Source organism: Anastrepha obliqua, chromosome 5 (genome assembly GCF_027943255.1).
Source record: "Anastrepha obliqua isolate idAnaObli1 chromosome 5, idAnaObli1_1.0, whole genome shotgun sequence".
NCBI classification, from domain to species: Eukaryota; Metazoa; Arthropoda; class Insecta; order Diptera; family Tephritidae; genus Anastrepha; species Anastrepha obliqua.
The window spans coordinates 50,707,659-50,733,629 of NC_072896.1; the positions used below are offsets into that span (position 1 = coordinate 50,707,659).

Consider the following 25,971-nt stretch of genomic DNA (forward strand, 5'->3'; position numbering starts at 1 on the left):
ATGTATATGTATATATACATATGTTCAGATGTATGTATGTTAGCAAAGATTTTACATTTCAGTGTTATTTCCTGTTTTAATATTCCTAGAAAATCAATATTATTAAACAATAATTTGATCGAAATTCACTTCTAAAATAAAAGTTTCGTCACCACTGAAGTCATACCGGTATTACGCTCAAATTTATGTATGCGTGTACATACTTGCAAATAGATGCAAAAGATCAACAAAAAATAAAAATAAATAAATGCTTAAATTATGCATTGATTAGAGGCTTTTGGCTGAGAGTGAGTCATCATCGACAGTAATTGGTTCTTGGTCTGCCAGTGCATGGACGCTTTGTGGATTTGTGTAAGTTCTTCTTTGTGCAGTTTTCCTAGCTGACCAAAGAATAATGAAATATTTGTATGGACAAGTACAAACACATATACATGCACATGTATGAACATACAAGCGTAACTCACGATCTGAAACCCATCGAACTGGTTATGTATGTACATATAAATATATTTATTTCGCTAGTTGCACAAATAATTTGTGCTCGTACAGTGAACCAAAAATAAACTGGGACACTTGTTCGTGCTGATTTCAATCCTTTATAACTTGAGAACGGCTCAATCAATTTTCGAAAGGCAAAAAAGAATATGAAGTTTTCAATTACGTCTTTTATTTAAAAAAAACGAAAATAATAAAATATTTAAATTATTTAGAAGCTTTGCAGTAAACAAAACAAAAACTTGAATGAAAATGAAAATATGGAAATAAAGGAAAATTGATAACTAATATTATATGCACGGGCATCAGCTGTCTGTTAGCTAATGGCTAAATGACAGTCCAGAGTATTGTTTACAAGCGCGTGGAAGCATTTTGCCGAGAGTAAACGTGAAAAAAGAAAATCAGTAATGGATTTCAGCCGTGTAATTGCTATATATTTGGCTGAAAAATCACAACCAGCTATTGTTCGCGAACCCGAGCACCTTAAAGTAAATAAAGTTTTTTTTTATCGTACCATTACTCGTTACAATGATACTGGTAGCATCGCGAAACGTCATAAAGGTGGTTCTTAATTTTGTGTTGTTTTCACACATTTCTTACTTTGAATTGAATAAAAGTAATTTTCCAAACTAAATTTATGGTCTTGTTAATTGGTTGCACTTCGAGTGACGCATCCTGTATTTGCCCATATCTATTTAATTCCTGATTTTATGGAACTTTTATTACTAATCCGCCGTTTGCGCGATTCTCTTTCAATGTGTCGAATATGAATGAGATCTGGGCTCTGGGAGGATGGAACAATACTTTTTTTACATTGTAAATCAACCATTCCCTTACAATCAAGGCAGTATGCTTTGGGTCGTTGTCGTGCATGTAGGTGAACGTTGCTGGTAACTGTAACTTATTCCTTCAATATTTCTAGATAACTCATTTTAGTAATTGTTGGGACAGCTAGCAAGACAGACATTAAACAGACAACATTAAATACATTGTACTGCACTCTTGTTCGCTTTTTTTTTTCTTTAAATCTACCCGACCTCCGAAGAGATCTGAGTAGATCTTGTGGTGCCAAGGAACCAAGGTGGTCGCTTCTTAACATATCAGTGCCAAAGACCCCAAGCCTGACTCAAGCAAAGGCCGGACAGACGCATGGAAAGTGGTCCGCCGTCTTTCCACATACTGGGCAGAGTGTTCTGTCTGAGATGCCTACCTTTTCCATGTGCTTTCCCAAAGAAAGTGGCCCGTCATCAGTCCAACTAGTTGTCTACAGTCCCTTCTATGACAGTCGGTCGGACATGACAAGTAACATCAGTTTTGTTTATTTGCAGCCTCTCTCAGGCTGCTTGTGTGTTGAAGTATCCCGGTTGAAATAGCCACGGTTTTAATGGTCGCAGAAGGGAGTGGCAGAACGGGTTCTGGGCCAAAGAAATTGGACTCAGAGCCCATCCTAGCTAAAGAGTGAGAGGTCTTGTTACCCGCGATACTCACGTGTCCCGGGACTTGAAAGAAGTGGCTTTTTTATAGGAGTTTACGCCCTGCATTCGTTACTGTGCACCAAATGTCTGATAGTTTGTGGGTGTACGTCCACGATTGCCGAGTTTTTTAGTGATTTGGCAATGTTAATTGCAGAAATTTTCGATTTCTCTTTTATTAAACGTATAATTTTTCTCTTGGTCATATTTGAATAAATTTTGGAAACTCTTCCAGTAAGACTTCTTCTACGAAAAGTATGGTTTTCATTAGTATTTCCTCAAAATATTAAATACTGTGGAATTAGGTTTTTTCAAAATTTCCGCGATTTGTCAACAAATTTTCTCTTCGGAATCGCATTTCACCATAAGTTCTTTTAAATCACTCCATTTTTGCTTATTCTTCTTCTCTCCTAAAAACTTACAACGTCAATGGCAAAATGTGAGAAATAAAACTAACTTTTGCAGAACTGTTATGAAAAAATATCTTACTTAAGTGCTAAAAAATTAGGGTGTCCCACTTTTTGTTTGACTTTGAAAAAGTATGCTATTGCGGTTATTGCTTAAATATTAGTTTGGCGTAGGTTAAGGTTAGGTTGAAGCGGTTGTCCTGTGAGACACACTCAGGCTCATAGCCCATTGTCATACCGCGTGGGGAGTTTGTCGCTATCTCTCCTAAAACCACTGTGTGCTTTTCAGAAATTTTAGAATATCTCTGATTTCTGCAGAACTGAGATCCTCCAACTCATTAAAAAAATTTTTACCTAGAATAGTAAACCCATGTCTGGATAGAGCAGGACAGTGGTACAGTGGGTGCGAGATTGTCTCTTCTTCCTCCACCTCATCTAGACTACTTCTACAGAAATCATGTGTTTGCACACCCATCCTTTGGGCGTGACTACCATTAGGCAGTGCCTCATTATCACTGAAATCAGTGTGTTAAGACAATGCTTATTTTGGCTTAGCACAGATTCTGTGCGTTTAGCGTTGAGAGTCGGCCCCAATTGTCGGGCGATTCTGCAGGTGGTTTCATTACTCCAACTTTCGTTTGCTGCTCTTATGATTTCTTCAAGGATAAGTAACTTGCATGTGGTTTAAAACTCTTTTATTTTTATGGACGATCTTTAGCTCCTGGGCTATGTTACGACCACTAACATGCCGATCAACTTCGATTATTTCTGTGATTTTATTGACAATTTCAATATTTTCGACATTACGACATTTTTTTTAACAGCAAAAATGCCTGAACGGAATGGACGAAATCAAAATTGCACGTAATTAACTGATACAGTATAGCACCATAACATCATTCACAATTTCATCGGCTGCATCGAATGCAAGCCAATTCAAAGAAAGCCTGTAAAATATACCGAATTTTCTCTTTGTTGACTTTCATTGTTAAAACCTTGTAACTCACAACTGAAAGGAAACAAAAAACAGCAAACGAATTTTTTTAGAGTGAAATGTCACCTTGACAACGAGCACAAGCTTTAAATTGTTTCATCGATACTTTGCGAGATATCGATCACTACACACCGAGAAAATAATGGGCTTCTTTTTCCACAAACTAAATTATTCGATGAACTCCAAAACTTCTGGACCGATTATCATAAAAATTGGTATATGGTATATATGTATTTTTCCACGGAGAAGGTTTATAGAATATGCTCATTGCTGCCACTCGCCACCAGGTGGCGCTGCAGAGTAGCAACTTTGCCCCGTTCAACCGATTTTTTCGAAATAAACAAAATCAATAAAATGGTTTAGAATGAATTGAATATTTGAGTACTGATTTTTCTTTAAAGTTATTTTTCTTAAATTTATTTTAGTTGTGGGCGTAGCAACGCGCGCCGGGTACAGCTAGTTCTTTATATAAATATTAATTTTTTGAATATTAGTGTCCCAGTTTCTTTTGTGAGTCTTCTATACAAAACTTAATTCCGTGCCAGTTTTACTTGTAGGGATGAAATACGTATTGATTTACTGATTTACGTTGCTGATTTTGGGTGCTGACGGTTGAGACCCTACATATATTTTCCATTAGGAATAGAAAGAATTGATGATGATGATGAAAAAACATTTGTAGGTCCATATTTTTTCATCATCATCATCAATTCCTTACGCTTTTAAAAATATGGCAAGTTACACTTTTTAGTTGTTGTTTCACCTGTATACTTCTTACCAAGTTGGCCCATTTGTGACTCAAGCGAAAAAGTTGCTTAGATTTTGAACAAGCCACACTCACAGGGGTACAACTTCTGTTTGAGTTAGCAAGCGACTACTGTAGTTTGAGAAAGTGTTTTGGGTATAATTGCAATTAAGTACGAATATATACTTATACATACATACACATATATATTATATGTAAGTATGCACATCTGTTTTACTTAAGTATATCCACACGCTTACATTTTTGAATACGCTGTGGGCGCGCAAGTTTGTCAGATGATGTTTTCTTTTTCATTTTTCGTTCCTAGTTATTGAGCGTGAGATCAGCAAAATCTAATAAATAGCTTTTATCTACCTACGATACTTAAAAATCGACCACCTATTTGCAAGTTTAGCGCTCAAGAGCTCACCAGTGTACATATGAGTACAGACATTTGTAGGTTAAGAGCCGGCATTCGCTTCTAAGCTAAGCTGGTTTTGTTGTGAGTCAATCTAAAATTGCATTTTTTTTTTTTTGTTTACTAATCGAACACGTATATGTACATAGATGTGCTATTAATAGCACAGAAATTTTGTTAGTAGGTTTTGCGATAACTCAGAAACTCGTAAATGGTTTCAGAACATTACGGCAGAGTGCCTAATACTAATAACAGTGAGTTTTATGCTACCTTGGCAGCTACTTTAAATTACTCTTTAAACCTTAGCGGCTTACTTTGTGTTAAAAACTACCAGTTAAAAAGTAGGATGGGAAAATGTACGAAGGCTGTTGAAGGCACATTTATAAATACCTGTTGTACATACATAAATATATATATACAATGTATTTGTAGATCCAGCGACTATTCAACTTTAAGATAAGGGTCAAAAAGAGATCCCCAAAAAATGTTCATCAAATAGCCGGTTTCGAAGAAAGGGTATGGAAGGTTGTTTTCAGGGATGTATTGAGGTCGAGAAAATCAACTCACAGTAATTAAAGCGTATGATTATATTGACGGCCGCCGTAGTCAGTTGGGCTGGCATTCAAACGAGCACAGGTTATAGATAATTGCAGTCGCTCATGGACAGGCATTGGCAAACTTCCGAATGTATTTCTGTCATGCAAGAGCTCCTTATAAAAAAAATATGTCGTTCGGAGTCGGCTTAAAACTGTAGGTCCCTCCATTTGTGGAACAACATCAAGCCGCAAAATTCAAAGATAATAATTAGAAGGATATTTACATAACTGAATCATTTAAGTAATGCTAATGTATCCAAAGACACCAGTCGAGGATGTTTTCGTGCAGAAAACCTCATATTCCACATTGTCCAGGGGCTTGCATGGGCTAAGGCAAATTCAGATGGAATTAGACAAACGTAGTATTCACGGATGAATCTTCCTTTTGGATGAATAGTTGCATACATCTGTCCTGTGTTCTGCCGATAATACAGTTATGGATTATAATTATAACCATTATAGCTAATGGCTAATGTGATATACATTTTATTGAATATATCCAATAATTATAATAAGTCCATACAATGCAGTTTGGTAAAATCGAATTGGTCAAATAGTTTCCAAGTTATGGCGATCACGCTTCCATTAGACAGACTGTATTGATAACGAAGACAAAATTCGGTCCAGGAAAAAATTCGGTTGGTAAAATTGTATTTAATAAGAGCTAGAGTTTGTAACGTCAGAGACGGAAATATAGTTTTAATATATAGAAAAGTGTTAATAATATTTATGACGGACTTATATGACTTTACTTCATTTCTAATAGAGATATCATTTCATTGTTCATGCGGCGCATTTTAAAAGATGATTTAAATTTGTTTCCGTGTAAAGTGTAATTGACACAAAGAACAATGAAGACAGACCATTCACCTCACTTGGAATACGGCCAAACTGTCGCTCGAATGGTTGACACTGAACCCAATTTTTGGAAGCAAATTTTAATGACTGACTAGGCACATTTTAACCTCTCTGGTAGTGTGAATAAACAAAATTGCCACATTTTGGGAACTGAGAATCTACACGAGATCCATGAAACGCCATTGCATGACCTGAAAGTAACTGTTTGGGCTGGCATTTGCGCCAAAACCATCATTGGGCCATATTTTACCAAAAAAAACGAAACGGTCGATGGAAACCGATATCGATGGACGTTAGCTCATTATGTCTGCCCGCGAATGCGTGAGAAAGGTTTAGACGGTTAATGGTTTCAACAAGACAGTGCGCAATGCCACACTGCGAATGCAGCAATTGAATTTCTGCTACGAAATTTCCTGGGACGTCTAGTGTCAAAAAGAGGCGGCATCGCAACCAGCCGCAGACTTGACCAGCTTAAGGCAAACATTCGGCCCGAAATCGACGCTATAAAACCCGAAATGCTTGACAACGTGTTGAAAAACGCAGAAAAAAGATCGCAGTTTGTGATTGCTAATAAAGGTGGCCACTTGATTGATATTGTATTCAAAAAAAAAAAGTTTTAATAAATTGTAAATAACCAAACCAAATAAAAATACCTCACTTATAGAAATCAGTTTTTTTTTTTCAAAGTTATTCCATGTTTTCATACCAACATAAAAGAAGGCGCACCCTGTATAACACGATGGATTGGTTCCGCGTTGTAGGAAAACGCGATGTAGAAGTAATTTCATTTGCTGATAAAAATGATCAATTTTTTGTTGCAGAAAAATAAATTTCCTTCTTAACATAGGTCTTGTTTCCTATTTACTTGTCATGGCTGAGAAATACATATTTTCTTCTTATAAAAATAAGATTTATTTACCTTTCAGTACAAATATATATGTATAATCAATACTCTTGCACTTAAAAACTGTGAGTACAGTGTAAAGACACAGTACAGAAATATGTGGGAAATGCCACGTTATATGAGGGCGATTAATATAATAGGGAAATCGAAACATATTTATATCCAGATATATCCAGAAACGGCATACAATTTTCTAAAACTTGCATTTAATTTCAAGATCTAGCCAACTGGTACTGAGATTTTTTTACTATAAATTTAAAACATGTACATTTCCAAATTTCTTTTTCAATGAAAAAAACTTAATCTATACTAATATTATAAAGAGGAAAACTTTGTTTGTTTGTAACGAATAGGCTAAAAAACTACTGGACCGATTTTAAAAATTCTTTCACCATTCGAAAACTACATTATCCACAAGTAACATGGATTACATTTTATTTTGGAAAAAAATAGGGTTCCGTAAGATATTTGGATTTTTCGGACACAACCTGAAAAAAAATCTTATTTATAAAATAAAGTCAACTTTTTGTGTGTGTTCGCTAACCGGCCGTGTCTGCACCGAATTAAACCAAACTTACACACATTGTTAAGAAGGTATTGAAGATGGTTTCCGTATAGTTTGGATACCTATTGGTGGATAGGGCTCGAGATATAGGTCAAAACGTGGACCCGGGTAACCTTTGGTTGTGTATGTACAATATGGGTATCAAATGAAAGCTGTTGATAAGTGCTTTAATACGGGGTAATTTTCATACCTATTGATGACTAGAGTCTGGAAATATATGCCAAAACGTGGACCCGCCGTGTCTTTACATCGAATTAAACCAAACTTACACACATTATTAAGGAGGTATTGAAGATGGTTTCCGTATAGTTTGGATACCTATTGGTAGATAGGGTCTCGAGATATAGGTCAAAACGTGGACCCGGGTAACCCTAGGATGTGTATGTACAATATGGGTATCAAATGGAAGCTGTTGGTGAATGCTTTAGTTCAGAGTATTTCCATCCGCTCCGTGACTAGGGTCTCGAGATAGAGACCAAAACGTGGACCCTAGAATGTGTTTGTACAATATGGGTATCAAATGAAAGCTGTTGATAAGTGCTTTAATACGGGGTAATTTTCATACCTATTGATGACTAGGGTCTCGAAATATATGCCAAAACGTGGACCCGCCGTGTCTTTGAACCGAATTAAACCAAACTTACACACATTGTTAAGTAGGTATTGAAGATGATTTCCGTATAGTTTGAATACCTTTTGATAGATAGGGTCTCGAGGTATAGGTCAAAACGTGGACCCGGGTAACCTTCGGACGTGTATGTACAATATGGGTATCAAATTGAAGCTGTTGGTGAATGCCTTAGTACAGAGTATTTTTCATGCCGCTACGTGACTGGGGTCTCGAGATATAGGTCAAAACGTGGACCCGGGTAACCTTTGGTTGTGTATGTACAATATGGGTATCAAATGAAAGCTGTTGATAAGTGCTTTAATACGGGGTAATTTTCATACCTATTGATGACTAGGGTCTGGAAATATATGCCAAAACGTGGACCCGCCGTGTCTTTGCACCGAATTAAACCAAACTTATGCACATTGTTAAGTAAGTATTGAAAATCGATTTCGTAAAGTTTGGTTGTAATTCGGAGCAGTGGCAACGGGTACAGCGTTCTTTTGAGTGTGTGTTACAATGTGTCAGTGACAGTGTGAGTTACAATGTGTCAATATTTCTTTCTGATTTGGATGCCATAAGGAAAAAACGTAAGTGCAACATGTAGAAATTGTTTGTGAATTTTTTTGGAGTGGATTTTGGAACAGTGAATAATTTCTTACGAAATTTGAGAATTTAATGTGAAATCCGAATGAAATTATGTGTTCGTGGAAAAAACAATTTTTTTCGTTTTTTTTTTTTTGAAAAATATAAATGGATAATGGTTAAAAAAGCTCCAATGCTTAATAAAACATATAAATTTAAACGAAAAATTCATGGATGATCAGGAAAAAAGACGATTGTTTCTTAGTTATTCATATGCGTTGATTTGAAATTTAAAAACAATCTTCTTTTTTCCTGATTTTCAATTTATATTTTATATTTACTCAAAAACAAATAGAAAAACAAAAAATATTATTTATGCCAAAGCGCTTGAATAAAGAAATAAATAATATGAAAACCATATATTTTCTGTTCTAAACCATATCTATTCTATTTTAGTGTGCCCAGCGAAGGGGGGCCGGGTTTGCTAGTAAATGATAAACACATTCGCATGCAAAACCCGTGACGCATATAGGATTGATTCGAGTTGAAAAAACAATACTTGTTTGAACGGTTCACAATTAGGCTGGTTGATTGTGTCATTTCTTTTGAAATGCTCCGTTCTTTGTGAGAAATGTTTGCTATCAAGTGTCGCCATTACTTTGTTCCACCTATCTAAACTGTGTGCCGTGCAGAATTCGGCAATGTTTCGGAAATTATCGTAACCAAACATGCAAATTATGGATTCTATTCAGTTATTTCATAGTAAAGTTAGAATGCAAAATATTTTTATTATTATAAATAAATTAATAATTATTTGCAAAACTTAATTTATTCTTCCAAATTTACTTTCCAAATCACTCATACGCCCTGTAGCTCCATATGTGTTTAGATTGTAATAGTACCGCGGCTAAGTTCAAAATATGCGGTATTCTTGAAAAATAGAACCTAAATATGGCACGTATACTTCCGCTTATTAAATATGCAAGGCAACTGTAATGAAAAAAAACCTGGAGGTACTTAAGCGAGTAGAAAGAATTTGATCAACTATGCGGCAATGACGAACTTAATTAACATTTAACTACATACGGAAATGTGCGTTTATAGACAAAAATCCATGTTGAATACATAAAATGTAGTAGAAATATTTTTCCATATACAACTATTTAGTTATATGAGGTTTCCTATTAATTTTGTTAGCCTTAGCAGCCTTGCAGCTGATATTTCCATAGGAAAGCTTGCTATTTTTCGACGAACTCTTACTCAGAACTATTTCCATTTGACTGAGATTTAAAGCAAAGTTTAGAATATTTACGTGCACAATTATTATAGATTTTCAAGAATTTTGGTAGCGAAATGCCATCTTCTAACACTAAGTAGATAGGTAGGTAGAAGTGGAAGTCGGTCTTTAAACCAACTCACTTAGAGCGCTGACGATCAATTGTGATACTACAGTAGCAGCTTATCTGCTACTCCTCGTTAAACCATTTTGTTTTAATTGCAAACCCATGTATCTGGTGACACTCATATACCTGAGATCATCAATATCATTCAATAACGATTCGCCAGAGTATCTAAACCTAGACGCATGCAACGTAGGACGATGACAGAAAAGAAGTCTGACAGACTCTTCCCCCTTCTCATTCTTGCAGCTTCTGCAACATTCGATAAGAGATGTATGTTCAATCTTTGAGCGTGTCGACCTAGATGACAGTGCCCTGTTATTCAAAGCAACTAATATAGATACGTTTTCCTTCGACCGATTACGTAGAGCTTTTGAGCTCTTGACGTCCCATTTTGGTTAAATTTGTTTCGTAGCCTAACATGTCAGATTATCAACCCATCTCGAGTTGACTGAAGTGACAATGTTACTTGACCACGCAGTTTTTAGGCTGAGATGGGTATACCTGCCCAACTCCATGCGAAGAGGGAGCCGAGTGGTAGTACCTTCTCTCGCTAATTTGTCTGCCTTACAATTCGCTGGTATGTCACTATGCCCTGACACCCATATCAAATGGACGTCTAAGTATTCCGCCATCTCGTTATGAATTTGGAATTAGTGACAACCCCACCCAAAGAAATCGAATAGCCGCTTTGCTATTAGAATAAATATAGACTTCTCTAAAGGTAGTCACAGTGGTAGTGCTCCTCCTCCTATATGTGTAGATTTGTATATTTAATACATATACTTATACATATTTACTATTAATTATTGATCCGAACCAAGAACTGTAATAATTCTGGCTAGATTTGATTAGATTGCCGGTTGCAAATCCAAATCCTCTATAACGTCGCAGCTGAAATTACTATTACATGTTTGCTTCGGATGGCCAAACTTTGTAATCTACCATATGTATCATCTAGATTACATGAGAAAATTGGGACAGAGTTGACAAAGCGTTTCAGTTGACAAGAGGTCTGCATTGAGTGACCCAAATGGACTGATACAAATATAACCATAGATAATAAGTTGTCTGCACTAGATATCAAGAGGTGGTTTAGGGTTAGTTATGAAGTTACTCATAAGACTCATTCATAAGGTCTTTGTTTGTAAGTATTTACCATATAGGTTGAAATGGTGGACTTGCAGTCACGCATAAACCGGTGCGGTCCATATTGTCCGTAAGCATCCTGTTTATTGAAAATAGTTCTAGAGTAATTTTTAAATTATATTTTTCGAATAATACTTAGATAGTAATTGTTATTGTGAATGCTATAGCATCCACAGTGGAGAGTTAGTCAGAATAAATTACAAATTTTTAATTTTTATTTCTGATTAGATAAACAACGGAACCATGTTCTATAGAGCTGGGTTAGCTTAGTTTTATTAGACCATAGCGGTCATTAAGCTTGACCGTGAGCCTACAGGTATACAATAAAGAAGGCTTCTAATGAATCTGAGCATTTCCAAATCACCCATAAATTAGAGTCGTCGCACCACCTAGAAGAGTGAGCTTTCATTCTGCGAGAAAAGTTTTGCCCTTAGTTCTGCTTTCTCGAAAATGGATAAAGAGGCAAAGCGAATGGGTCTGGTGGTGAACGAGGACAAAACGAAGTACCTCCTGTCTTCAAACAAGCGCACTCGCGCCGGCGCACCTACGTCACTGTTGACAGCTATGATTTCGAGGTTGTAAAAGACTTCGTATACTTAGGAGCATCAACACCGATAACAATGTCAGCCTTGAAATCCAGCGTAGAATTTCTCTTGCCAACAAGTGCTACTTTGGACTAAGTGGACAATTGAGTAGTAAAGTCCTCTCTCGACGAACAAAACTAACACTCTACAAGACTCTCATCATGCTCGTCCTAACGTATGGCGTAGAAACTTGGACGATGACAACATCCGATGAAGCGACTCTTGGAGTGTTTGAGAGAAAGATTCTGCGGAAGATTTTTGGACCATTGCACGTTGGCAACGGCGAATATCGCAGGCGATGGAACGATGAGCTGTATGAGCTTTACGACGACATAGACATAGCGCAGCGAATAAAGATCAAGCGGCCGCAGCGAATAAAGATCAAGCCGGGTCATGCCGTCCGAATGGATGCAAACGCTCCGACTCTGAAAGTATTCGATGCGGTACCAGCTGGTGGAAGTAGAGGAAGAGGAAGGCCTCCTCTGCGTTGGAAAGATCAGGGGGAGAAGGACTTCACTTGGTGTGTCCAATTGGCGCCGATTAGCATGAGAAAGAAAAGGCCAAAATCGCGTAAGTGGTTATCGCGCCAATTAAGAAGAAGAAGAATTGTTGAGCACGTCGAGATATCGATGTAGAATGTTGTTCAGCAACATTTTGCGCTACAGCAGCAATATTCTCAACAGAACGTTTATTTCCACCAACAAAATCACGAATTTTGCGATATATTGTTGTAAAATTGTACATCTGTCTACTTGACAAAGAAAACATAAAAAAGGCAACGCCTAGGAATTATTCACTACTGAAATCCACGCGTCACCCGTATAATAGAACATAATGTATGGGAATAGACGCCCTCGTATTACATCCATAGATAAACTTAAATCTATACTCGCAGTGCCATGTTTTGTGGCTGGTACTTACTTTTATAGCAAATTGACCGTCTACCAAATTCTTCCTTACTCCGATTTTGTCGATCGTTGGTGTATATGTAGTTGTATGTTCAGAATTTTTGCTGCTTTTTTATTATGTGATTAATAATTCGCAGATCGTTTTGACTACAGAGACACGTGGTTTTGCATATAAATATACGATTTGTTATTTCAAGTAAAAATATGTTTGTATGTATATGAAATTCTTTATTTTAGCTCGTTGATAATTCTTAACTCGTTTTTTTAATCTCTTTTAATTTGTAAATAGTTATAACATAGCGCGACTATGCCACATAACAGCAACAACAGTAATTATAACAACAAAAACAAGAAGACACTAATTAAAAGTGTCACTTATTTATATTTTTTCTTGCATATTTGTTTTTGTAAAGTTACACTTGTCGTATTTTATGTGTAATAAATAGCCTTAACGTACACAGCGCCATCGATGCTTAGTAAATCGTTATTGTTACTGTAGTTGTTTATACATACATCATGGAGTGGTTGAGTCAGCCTATGGAGAATGCAAAGTGGGCGGCTTGCGCATTTGCGCGTTCTTGCGGTTGGAATTAAAATATTTAGGAATTATCTCTACAAAAACAATGCGGTGATGCATTTACTCTTTTTCACAATATAGGCTTAGTTAAAAACGCAAGCGGTGAGCGGCGTGAGAGATTATTTTGCATTACACTAAAAATATTATAGTTACGACTGGGCAACGCTTTCAGTTTGCTCAATATAATATTTTGTTTTCAGAATAAATATGATAGAAGTGGTGCTTGACTGGCACTCGCTGAGTAATCGCTATTGACTTTCGGTCACAGAGGCGTTCTCTTATTAGCCGACCACATGTGAAATGAGTAGTTCGTGCGTTGTTGTATTTTTTGCATTTTTGTTTTTCTATTTTAAGTTTATCTCTTTCAATTTTACTAATTGTATTTAAATCGATCGTAGTTACATATACAGGAATGCATACATACGAGGGTCATTATTTATTTTGTGAGCCGAGGAATAAAAAGGACATGAAATGCGCGGAAGTCTATGCATCAGGAGACATGAGCGTCTTTTGAACTATTGTCAAATTATGTGGGATTTTAGGGCAATATACACTTTCCACTACTAATTGGCCATGTAATATAGTATTTTCTGTATGATGTTAACAGTCTCTTACTTTCAAGTGCAACCGGTTTTGTTCAGCCTTCATGCAATTTGTCCATAAGCAAAAATCCTTAAGCAAAAAATATACAACATCAAAAAATTCAAATTTAAACAATAAAAATAGAAAACTAAGTTCGAAACACAATAGGCGTTTATTGTTATTATAGCAAAAACAAAAAATCAAAGCACGAAATTTTTTACCAGATTCGCTCAATTATTTGTTGACTGACAAGTTTGAAGTAACTGTAAGCCACACAAATCGCACTCAAAATTGACAAAACGTTTTAGATTGTATAAGGCTATTGTCAAATATATCAAATTTTTCAGCGAAAATGTCAGCAACCACTCAACAGCACTTACGGTTGGCAAGACCCGTAACATAAATAGTCAACCTCGCATTTTTTGTTACTAGTCTTAAGACGGCACCAAGGTGAATCTATTAAAGGTGGCATCAGTAAATCAGTTGACTTATTTTTTTTTTCTTTCGCCGTGCCCACGTGGCTGTCAGCACAGAATGAAACAAGGCGAATTCATTCTTTGTTTTCTATTTTGCTTTGACAATCAAACGTACAAAACATTGTTGTTGGTCTAATGCCACCACCTTTAATGAATACGCCTTGGGCGGCACTTGCTGGGATTTTTGCATTTTATACATATGTTGTTATTATTTGCTTTACTGTTGCGAGTTATGTGTACCTTTATTATTTTATTAAAATATTATATTTTATTCTGTTATTTTAATTTTTTATTCTTCATTTGACTGGTATTTTAAGTTTCACATTTTCCAATATGATTTATTGACAATATTATAATTTTTTTTTATATTCTCTTACTCCGATCTTTTGTTTATTTTTATGTTGAATTATCTTTAACAGTTGCGCTCAGCTTAATTGATCCAATGATCTAATGAATCTAATTGATCTAATGAAAATTTTGAGTGGACAACTTACCATACAGCGTATTTGACAATTGATTTATTGCAATATTCAAGCCACTACGGCCAGATTTAGTCAAAAATTGGACTTTCATAGTAGTCCATTCTGTAGTCATATTCAAATAACCAATGCTATGAAATTATCGACCAAACTATAATAAAATAAAATTAATTCCAACAGTATAAGTATTTCTGTTTTGTATTACCATTTTAAACATTTTTGTCAACATCAAGACGCACGCCACAAATAGGAGGAGGAGTTCGGCCAAACACCCAAAAGGGGTGTAAGCGCCAATTATATACAGTCTGTGTCAGAAGAAAAGAACCGTTTTTTTCTTGTAACTTCAAGATATATAATATTTCATTGCATAATAGTCCCACTCAAGGGCTACGACGCCAGTGCTCACTCAGGTTAGTGTCGTTGGAAACTTTCCCGTAAACGCAACCAAACAAAAATGAGTGAGAAGTACGCGAAGCGTTTTGAGGCGATATTTTTATGGACGCACTCGAAAGGGCCGAAATTATCTTACGCCGCGGCTGCAAAAGTAATTAAAAAAACAAAAAAGTTTGTTGTGATGTGGAATCAGCGGTATAAGGTGTACAAAATTCTTGATGACTTTTCCGAGAGGGGCTTGAAGCGAGTGACGACAAAAAAGCAGGATAAAGTGATCGTCCAACTTTTTAAGCGGGACCCTTCTTTTCGACTACGCCAAGCATGATCAGTTCTTGCTAAAGAGGGAATAGATGTGAGTATCAACACCATCGAACATCGACTGAAGGAGGCGAGCATATCCTACCGTCCCACATCATCAAAACCACTGCTCTCGGAAAAACACATTGAGAAACATCAAGACAAGAAAATGGCGTCACAGTATTGGACTGGCGTTCCCAGTCCCCAGACGCCAACTCCATTAAAAATGTGTGGGGAACTATGAAAACGCATCTTGCCGGAAGACCAGTCCATGATTTAAAGCAACTCGTGCGACAAGTTCGCAAAATATAGTCTTATTTATCGGCGAGCTTCGCAGAAAAGCTGGTTCAAATCATGAATAAGATGCTAGGCTATACTCGACAACAATGAATACTACACGGCTTATTGAGTAATTGCGACTCATAGGTTTGTATATACTTTCATGTAAAAAAATTTGAAATGTATGTCTTTTATATTTCATGAATAATCGAGGTTCCTTTTTTCTGACACAGACTATATATATATATTTTTTAAGCTCCCGAGCTCTTAAAAAACACCCGATACATAAATAATGCTGTTTTCTTGTTTTGGTGGTAAAATCTCGTATTCACTTAATTTTAAAAATAATCGAAGTCTTGCCTTTTTTAAATATTTTCTTGATATGATTGCGTAACTGGCACCGCAAAAATTGTATCCATTTAAACTTGGAATTTAGTAGTGTATCAATTAAGCTGTCAGCCGCTGTGCTATTTTTCTTACTTACTTTCGTTCGTTTTGATCGTAATCGCACCGGAAGAAGTACGGATAACATTTAACTAGCGCAATAGTTCTGAAATTCCGTTGAAATATATTTCATCACAATATTTTTATTTGTGTTAGTGTCACTTGATGTTTTAGGACTTTTTGTGTTCGAATATTTGTATTTTCTTTTATTTAAAAAAATTCGTTTTAGCCGTTTTTACTGCTCAAGGCGTATGTCGCTGATTCTATATATGAATATATTTTAATTATTTGTTGCTTAAACGTTTTCTACTTCCTCTAATACTGCGCACACACTTTCGAGATTTTTTTTCTTATTATTATTTGTATGGTTTTTTCTTACTTTTTATGTTTTGATTTTGTTTTTTTTGTTGTTTTTTGTTTTTGCTTTTAATTAGTGCTTAGAAATTTTTGTGTGTGCAACTTTGAGTAGTACGAAAAAACAAAAATAGATTCTTGCTTCGTTCAGTTTTCAGTTCGCGGTTCTCGATTCTCGTTTCTCGATTCTATCTACTATATTCCCATTTAGTTATATCGTGCGGCCGTCGTCTTGTATCTATTGGTAGTTGTTTGCATGTATGGATGTGGTGCCGCCTTCTTCCTGCGCTGCACCGCTCTTTGTATACGTCGTTATTCGTTGCTTTTTGTCTACGCCAGATCGTTTTCGAATACTCTACGGATATTTCTTCCGTTCGTTGGTTGTGAATTTCTATGTATCGCTAATCCGTTCTGTAGATTCGTTTTCCTGCTAAATATTATTATTTTCGTTTTACTTTTGCTTGTCTTTTGTTTTTCTTGCACGCTAATCACACTGGGTGAATGATGATTTTCACACTTTTCATCTAATAGATATGTATGTATGCTTGCGAGTATGTATGAAATTTTTGATTCTTGTGGGTCGTTGATATCCAAGCGCAAATGTGATTGCGTTATGCTAGAAGACACATACTACGATTATTCATATATGTATGTAAATATATGTGTACAAATGTATGTATGTACAGATTATTCATAAAGGCGTACTCGACGTCGTTAAAATTTTTTTTTTATACAAATGCGCTCTTGTGCATATACATACATACATATACATATGTACATATGTATGGGTGGGTATATTAATTGTTTTTTGTTGTGGTATATGTACGTAAGTGAATTTCTTCAGTGTATCTTCTTTTCTTCGCTAATCGACTATTTCGAGCACAAGCATGAATCACTGCTATTCGTTGCGTTGCTTAAATGTATCGACATATGTGCATACATATGCATGTATTTAAAGAAATAAGTTTAGAAACTGCATATATATTTTTTGATATTGGCGTTGACTGATTTGCATATTCAATCATATCTAACTTTATAATTTCGTATTTTCCAAACTTTTTTCACTAACCGTTATTCTTTACATTTACATATATTTATTGATTCGTTTTGGTTATTTAATATTTATAAGTAGATGATTTCGTTAACTCGCTTTTGTAAATATTTTTGGTGTTTATTTTTTCCCCCAACTCGTTTATAATATTCCTATGTAATTTTTAATTAGCAATCATTTGTATAACTTTCAACTGCATTAGAATATCCAAGAGAAAATTCACTTCGCGTGGGAATTTCAGAACAAACAGTGCGTTAACTTGCAGCTTAAATTAAATCATCGGCGCGATCAGAGAAAGACTGACTGTAGAATTTTCGCTCTACACAGTAGTTGCTGCCAACTGAGAGTTTCCGCTTCTCGCACAACCTCTATAACAATCCCCTAGCTCAAGCTTGGGGAATGTATTTATGAATGTATGAATGTATGTATGTCTGTATAATAGTTCTCATGAGAGTAAACAGATCGAGCGAACGCATGCGATCGTGGTTCGCTGCCGCTAACAATGACATAAGCGTTCCACTACCGTCACCGCCTTGGTGAGCCATGAATGGAAGACACCAACAACTATTGCTCCATACATACCCATACATACTATTAAATGATTTGCTATATTCGAATGAGTCAAAAGCCCACATGTATATGTATAAACATGCATGCATACCTACATCCATATATTAAAAAAATATTACAAATACATACATAAACTGTTTAAGATTTTGACGCACCCAAGCTCTGTTTTGACCATAGGCACTTTACGTTCTTGGCGCGCGCCAACTGATAAATCAATTGCTTATCGATGCGTTTACATACAAATACAAGTATATATTCATACATATGCCATTGTAATACCACTGTATATGCATACGAATGAAGCTTCTCACTGTGATAAAAGCCAGTGGTATTGAAACTTTTTTGTCTGAGAGCGCAATTACTTATTCCCTAAGTGTTGTTGGCCAAGACCAAGGGTATCCATATTTATTAATTGGATTAGATTCTTTTACAATTTAAAGCAATTACAAGTGAATACATATGTATATAAATGGCCGTTATAAAAAATTGACAAGTAGAAAGCTAAGTAGTACATTTTCTAGCTTCAACCATTGTGGCACTTTTACTTTTTATGAGGCAACTACAGGGTCCGGCACTCGAAGTGTAAGCAACTGCAGACCACTCGTGCAGCTGATGCACGGGTATCAGCTATCTGTTAGCTAATGGCTAAATGACAGCCCAGAGTATTGTTTACAAGTGCGCGAAAGCATTTTGCCGAGAGTAAACGCGAAAAAAGAAGATCAGTAATGGATTTCAACCGTAATAGTGTAATTGCATTATATTTGGCTAGAAAATCACAACCAGCGATTGTTTCTGAGCTCGAGTCCCTTAAATTAAACAGTCTTTTTTTTTTAACGCACCATTACTCGTTACAATGATACCGGTAGCATCGCGAAACGTCATGGAGGTGGTCATCATAAGACTGTAACGTCACGTGAAATGATTCAAAAAGTGAAGAAGTGCAAATCAAATGGCGAAAGAACTGAAAATATCTGACCATAGCATCCGCCGCATACTGAAAAATAATCTCAAAGTCAAGCCTTACAAGATCCAAAAGGCGCATGACCTCACACCAAAGCAGCAACAAGTAAGACGTGAGAGAGCGAAGGAGTTGCTTCGCTTGACCGAAAGTGGGCAATTTTCGAACATTGTGTTTTCTGACGAGAAAATTTTTCAAATGGAGTAATTCGTAAACTCCAAAAACTATATGGATTATTCGACCGGCCATCCATACCAGAATTTGAGTCATCGATTGGCCATCAGGAGGCAGCACCCGCCACAGGTAATGGTTTGGGCTGCTGTAACCGCACACATTTTTTACTTTGAATTGAATAAAAGTAATTTTCCAAATTAAATTTATGGACTTTTTAATTGGTTACACTTCGAGTACACTCTTTAAGTAAATATGTATATCTATGTATTTTTTACTGCTTGATTTTACAACTTTATCCAACCCTATTGAATTTATAAAGAAAGGTGTTTTCCGCCAAATCGCACGGTATTTTCCAATGCTATGTTGATATTTCTTTTTTAATTGTTTAGGTATTTTTAATAGTCGCATAAAGTTTTTGTGAGAAAATATCCATAGCAAAATTTTCCCAGTATTAAATTTGTAGAACCTTTAACCTTCTCATTTTTCAACAGACATTTTACGTAAGTTCGCTCCAAACATTTTATGTCGTATGCTTGAACATTATATTTAGCTCGAATTTATATTTTTAACGATACTTCTAATTTTTCGAAGCAACTTTGATCACAAATACGAAAACTTAATTTGGCAGCTTTGGTGTTTTAATATCTTCAGACGCCATAGTTCAGCAAAGGAATTTCCCACCCACCAAATTTTGCTGCTCAGAATGATGAGAGAAGTCGATTTATCCATGTTTGCCCGTCCGTCGATTCATGCGCACGATATTATTATTATTATTATAGTTTCTAGATGATATTGTAACCAGAACCAAATAATTCAAATCAGCCTTTGCATGCCCCAAAAGGATTTGGTTTTTCAAACCGCTGACGATGTACACCAAACTTCAAATTTTTAATTCGAATGTTAAATCCATTCTTCTGTATGGCTGCGGAATGTGGTTGACGTCCATACCTGCGACTCGAAAGTTGTAAACATTTGTGTACCGTTGCCTTAGAACCATTCCTCCTGTCTGGCTTGGATCTCAAACGAACAACTCCTTGATCGAAACAGACAAAAACCAATAGACAATGAAATATGACAATGGAAATGGAAGTGTATTGGCCATACACTACGAAAAACCAGCGACGACATAAATAGAATAGCCATTGACTGGAATGGATAAGGTTGAAGTCGCAGGGGACGCCCTAAAGAATCTAAGCGACGTAGGCTTACTGAGAAACTCAGAAATCGATGAATCTCTTACATGGACTCAAATTAAGCCGAAAGCCAATATTGCCCAACATTTGTTTCAGCACTATGCGCCCACATCCGACGCTCTAGCAATATACTTATATTATACTTATTTATATCTAATTGGCGCTTACACCCTTTTTGGGTGTTTGGCCGAGCTCCTCCTTCTATTTGTGGTGTGCGTCTTGATGTTATTCCACAAATGAAGGGACCTACAGTTATAAGTCGACTACGAACGGGAAATGGTTTTTATGTGGAGCTTTTTCATAGGAGAAATACACTCAGAGGTTTGCCATTGCCATCGCCCCATCGGGGGGCGACCGTTATTAAAAAAATCCAAAATTTAATGAAGACAACCAAGGTGAAATACAGATCAGAAATCCTCTAAAAGATTCCGAAACTATGGAAAGTTTCGATAAAGCTACCGCGTGGGCTGAGGCCAACACTACTGATAATGCTGGCATACTAACATTACGAGCGCTAAGTGAAATGACGATCCAAAATTAAATATCTGGACGCCAGAAATAAACATCTAAAAGAAATAAAATAAACATCTGAAAGTCACGGGCTAAACAAAGAACACTAGTTTTTTTGTTCAAAATTAGCTTTATTCATCAACGTAACTCCCATCAATAACAACTCAATCATTCCAGCACCACGCTAATATTTCAATACCTCTTTTGTATAACGATTTATCTTCTGCCTCTAAATAGGCCTCAGTTTCAGCAATAACCTCTTGACGAGGTTTTTAGATCTGCGAACAGCCAGTAGCCGCTGGGAGTCAAATCTGGCGAATACGGTGGATGTGAGAGCAATTCGAAGTTCAATTCATGTAGTTTTGCCATTGTTTTGATTGACTTGCGACACGGTGCGTTGTCTTAAAAATGAGCAAACGCAGCACCCATCTTGTACAGAGCTTTCTCATAGTCAAATGCTCATGCAATATAAAGCCAACGCGCTCTTTTAATATCTCTATGATGTCAGCTATCTCACGCAATTTCACTTTTTGATCATTCAAAACGATTTTGTGGATTTTTTTGGTGTTTACGGGGTGTTACCGTCTAATTGAGCGTCCACTGCGTTGTGCATCATTGGTCTCTACGACCACGTTTGAAGTCAGCAAACCATCGTTTTTTTTTTTGTTTCTGATGGAACGGAGTCCCCATAACACTTTTCAAGTCATTTCTTCGCTTGAACGGTATTTTTTCCCATCAAGAAGCAGTGAAGAATTAAAGCACGAAATTCTATTTGGTCCACTGTTTTGAAAATAGCAAAAGTAGCGTCACTCTTACCAAAATAACTCACGAACTAATAAATAGAATATCATGAAAATTTAATTGCTGTTTTTTTAAGGTCAGTACTAATTGAAAAAGAGTTGAATGCAATAAAACTAGTGGCGTCTATGTGTTAGGCTCGCGATTTTTCGGCCCATGTTTTAACTATTAGTGAATTCTTTCAATAAACATACATACATATGCATATTTCTATTTCTCTACAAATTTATTCCACAGAAAATGTCAACCTTGTTATTGTGAACGACCTGGATGCTGTGAACAAACCTTGCAATAATTAGTTCACTGTATCCAAACACGTCTGTAACTATAATAAAAATGTCTATAGCCGCACAAATGAGATGAGATGCCGCCATTATTCAAAATATGTGTACCATAACATTAAATATGTGTGTCTGTCTGTGCGTCTATGCGTCGCAGTTAGCAGTTAAATGAAGGCCTTGACTCAGTTTGCCAAATTAGCTATGGGAGCCCAGGTTCGTAGTTCTCGCGTGCTAAAGTTTGGTGGTCCATTCATTGCACGATAATAACTCAGTATTTTTTCGTATGTATGTACATATATATGGTATATACGTACTCTTATCACTATCGTAGCGTTTTCATTCTCATTTCCCCAAACATTGCCACTCTTCACAACAGCTGTGACTTTTGTGGCTCTTCTTCCGCCACTCCGCTCTTAGTGTTTACTCTAAACACATATGCAATATGTATGCATATGTATGTGTGTACTATACATAGATAATTTAGTTGGATAGCCATGAGCGGTGACAAAGCCAGTAGAGTTTTTGGAAAGATTTCTCTCAGTGTTTGTGAATTTTCGTTCGGTTCACTGTGGTTCGTTCGGCTTTGGGGTGAAATAAACGTAAAATATAGATTTATGATGCATTTCTGTTGAACTTGACTAGACTAGACTTTTATTGAATTGCAAACTTATTATTGGCTTCAAGAGGGTCGTCCAAATAAGACTAACCAATGTTAAGTTATAACTATAAATAAATGTAAACGATTAAGATAGTTTTGCTTTTCCTTTTTTCATCGAAATTCCAGGCGCATAATGTTTAGGGTAACCAGATAGCAATGATAGCTTCTCTAATTGTTATATTTCATCGGCTGTGAAAGCGTTTGTTCATGCAAAAATTATCCAGTAACTTGCAAGTAACTTAATTTCCGAGAAATCACTCTCAAAGAGAAAGAAATATATATAAAAAAGTACATGAACACAAAACCATTAACAATTTGCAAGTTTTACTCACAGCTGATACGTCCAGAATGTTTTTTTTCGATATTTCTCAATATTACAGCTTCTACAGCCAATTAACTTTAAAACGGTCTGCATGATAACTCATAGAGTTTTTAATATTTTTTAATGCGGTTTTCCTTTAAATATTCGAAAATGTTTTCTCTATAGATTTGATATTTTTATTAAAAAATTTTGTAAACATAATTAAAGTATGACATTTATGACGTAAAACGCGTACTTTCTTTAAAATGCCGTGAGTTGCAAAATTTTTCGAAATTCAAAAATCTGGCTCGACAGACTACAACTTTATTTTACAAGAAGTTTTTTACTTTTTACAGATCCAAGGAGAAATGATGCAGACCGTGGAGCAACTTTTTTTCATTGTACTTTGGGTCACGTGATTTTTTATATACTAATTTTCGTAAAGAAAAATTAAAATAATTTTTTATAGTTTAAGTACTAATAAACAATGTATACAATTTTTATATTCATTTCTATTGTTATCCCTTCTAAAAATAGTTTTTCTTTAGCGCATTTTTGGTGCTGCTGGACGTATGTAACCCCTCAAATTTTTGGCGCGAAAGATGACAAAAATTAAACAAATTTTCAGTTGTATCAAATCAAAAAAATAGAATAATAATAATAAAGTAAATAAAATACAAAAATAACGAGCTTAGCATCACACGATTTTATATTGTCTACAATCATTTGTTTCATTTCATCGTCGCTGTCAGTTGAAGAACATTCCTTTAGCAATTGCATTGTTGTGGCAATCACAGCTTTTTTAATATTTACTTTGCTTCCATTTATGCATGTATGTATATATAATATATTGCCAAATTAGTTAATAACCCAGAAGTACAAGCATAAAACACGAAATCACATATACCTTCAATGCTTTCCATTTGTATTTCGAAACTGCAGCAACGGTGACTGGAGGATGTGGTTCAGATGTGCATACCTCTATATCATTGGCCGATTTCTATTTAATATATGACTTCAAATAAACTTTATAAATTTTATCTAAAATATATTTACTTACATTATCCATTTTAATCACAATTTTCATTTAAATTTAAGATTTTGACTCAATTTGCAAATTTGAATTCGTGTTTATTTTTACTTTACGATTAGCTATTTTTTCAATTGCAAGTTCTTACAAGTAAAAACTTGCAACTTCTCCTCAAAATGAAATGTAATTACATTGATCTCAAGTAATTCTGAAATTGGGGAATCCCCTAATTATAAAATAGGCATTTTATTCGTAAGTGCATGAAAGGACTAAAATATTTCAGTCACGGTTTGGTTTTTGCAAAGAGTGTTTCGTCTTATGTTTTCTGGTGGAAATGAGTTCTAAAAAACCCGTGTGCTTGACATTAAAAAAAAAACTAAAATTCTCGGCTTTTTAAAAAAAGGCTCATCTGTGACCAATTTAGCAAAGAAATATAATGTTGCTAAATCAACAATTTCTAACATTGAAGCGAAAAGGCAAGTGATTTTAAAATGCGTAAACAACACGTATTGTGGACCTGGAAATAGAAAAACACTGCGTTCTTCAGAGTTGCCCAACATGGAGAGCGCTCTTTATCGTTGGTTTATCCGAATGCGATATAAAAACTGGCCAGTAAGTGCTCTAATATTGAAGTAAAAGGCAAAAACACTGCATGCAAAATTTAAAGAAAATGAAGCAAACTTCCTCGCTAGTGATAGATGGCTCCAAGGATTCAAAAAGAGGTACGGTATTCGTCTTCTTAAAATATCAGGTGAAAAACTGTCTTCGCAACCTCAGCTTAAAGAAAATCTTAAAGCTAAAATGGCCAAATTGGAGTTGTGCAAATTCATCGCACTAAACAGAGTTAATTCAGTGGGGTGCCAACCCTTATTCGGGGAAAACATGATCCATCTCGGAACGTAGTGCCGGCTCTTTTATATCTTTGGTCCTACCCGTCATGATATCGACAGCGAAAGTGATGGCATTTGTATGCTGCTACAACAACTAAAAGAAAACGTTCTCTTTACAGTCGGTTTTACGTTACCAGGATGACCGGAATTTACCTCAGCAAAAACGAAACAAAACCAAGTTTGATTAATTCTACTATAATAACACTAATAACAACTAAATCAAAAATCCTGTCACTTGGGCAAATCAGATTATTAAAAAAATTACAGCACAATAAATAAATGGAATTAAGCGCCTAAATTTTGCACAAAAATGCATAAAATAATAATTTTTATTTTTTTTTACTGACGAATTTAGTTTATAGAAAATATAGAGTATGAGCAAATCTTACGAACTACCGTAAAATATAGTGGGGCCTCGACAATGGGGTAGAGCATTTGGACGTTTTTCAGGAATGAAAAACTCACTTTAACTCTAGAGGAAAACCCATATTTTAGGTATGTTAGTGCTTATGATTTTAAAAACGGAAAAGTAAACGTTTGACGTTTTAAGCTTATTTATTTTGATATTTGAGTTTGAAAAGAAAACACTTTTCTTGTACACTTGGCACGTACATCCTTTGGTAGGCCTTTGGGCGAGCCTCTCTACCAATTTGGGGCTTGCGTTTTGGGAGATCTACAATTTTATGCTTGGAGGCAGATGGCTTTTTATGGCAAGCTTCACAAGTCTAAAATGGGAGTGGTAGTCGTGGAAATGACCATAAATGTGTTATGTTCCTTCAGCAATATAATGCACATCAGCTTAAGCGAAGACTCTAATATAAAACACCATGCCCGTGATCCCTAGGCATTAACTCAATTGAGCATATTTGCGACCATTTCGGCTAAGAAGTAAGAAAGCAAAAAAAAAAAAAAACTACCCAGCATAGAATCCCATAAAACAGCGATAGGGTTATCAAAAGAAAATACCTGACGGGTATCCAAAAAAC

The 25,971-nt window shown here is 35.7% G+C and overlaps 1 protein-coding gene across 3 annotated transcripts in view; it reads right to left on the reverse strand.

Moving 5' to 3' along the window:
* LOC129246796 (uncharacterized) overlaps positions 1 to 17,931 on the reverse strand; it is a 37,981-nt gene extending 20,050 nt beyond the window's left edge. For 2 of the 3 annotated variants that reach the window (XM_054885407.1, XM_054885405.1), the window contains exon 1: positions 16,258 to 17,113. The gene's annotated coding sequence lies outside the window, so the exon portion shown is untranslated. Of the gene's footprint in view, positions 1 to 16,257; positions 17,114 to 17,640 lie in introns of those variants that run through there. The other variant, XM_054885406.1, reaches the window with a different exon arrangement.
* Positions 17,932 to 25,971: the final 8,040 nt, after the last annotated feature.